We start from the raw sequence: 606 nt of genomic DNA, 5'->3' as shown, positions 1-606 counted from the left end.
CAGACCGCGAGAGGGAGAGGCAGACCGCGAGAGGGAGAGGCAGACCGGGATATGGGTGGAGGGGGGGGTGTGGGGAGAGAGAGAGAGAGATAGTGTGAGAGAAAAAATACAGAAATAGACCAACACTGAAGGACAGAGGAGGTAGTTACTGAAATAGCCTGAGAACAGTTACTGAAAGGCACTGTGGTAATGTTACTGGATCAGAATGGCAGAGGCTTGGCAAGTTACGCTCCAGGGACAAGATTCAAATACCAGCATTTGCAGCCGGTGGGATTTAAATGAATAAGCCGAACACAAAGCTCATGTAAATAATGTTGCCAATCAACTGTCACTAAAAACAAAAACCCATCTGGGGGTTCACTTATGTGCCTTAGGGGAAGGGATCTGCCACCATTACCTCGTCTGGCCCACGTGTGACTCCAGACCCACTCTTTACGATCAACGGCCAAGCAAGTCTTTCTGTTCAAGGACAGTTAGGGACGGGTTACAAATGCTGGTCTTAACTTCGACACTCCCATCGCATGGAAGAATGAAGGGAAACATTCTGCTCCTCAGTCTGGGCAGGAGTGACGGCTGGGCTGGAGGGGTTGGGGGGGGCGCAAAGCC

General features: G+C 51.0%; 1 protein-coding gene across 1 annotated transcript in view; it reads right to left on the bottom strand.

Moving 5' to 3' along the window:
* Positions 1-606, bottom strand: part of atic (5-aminoimidazole-4-carboxamide ribonucleotide formyltransferase/IMP cyclohydrolase) — a 30447-nt gene that overhangs the window by 5727 nt on the left and 24114 nt on the right. The gene's annotated exons all lie outside the window — the stretch shown is intronic.

The sequence above is a fragment of the Rhincodon typus genome, chromosome 7 (assembly GCF_021869965.1).
Source record: "Rhincodon typus isolate 14 chromosome 7, sRhiTyp1.1, whole genome shotgun sequence".
Lineage (NCBI taxonomy): Eukaryota > Metazoa > Chordata > Chondrichthyes > Orectolobiformes > Rhincodontidae > Rhincodon > Rhincodon typus.
Note: the sequence above shows the minus strand (reverse complement) of the source record. Positions and strands in the feature narration are given on the sequence as shown.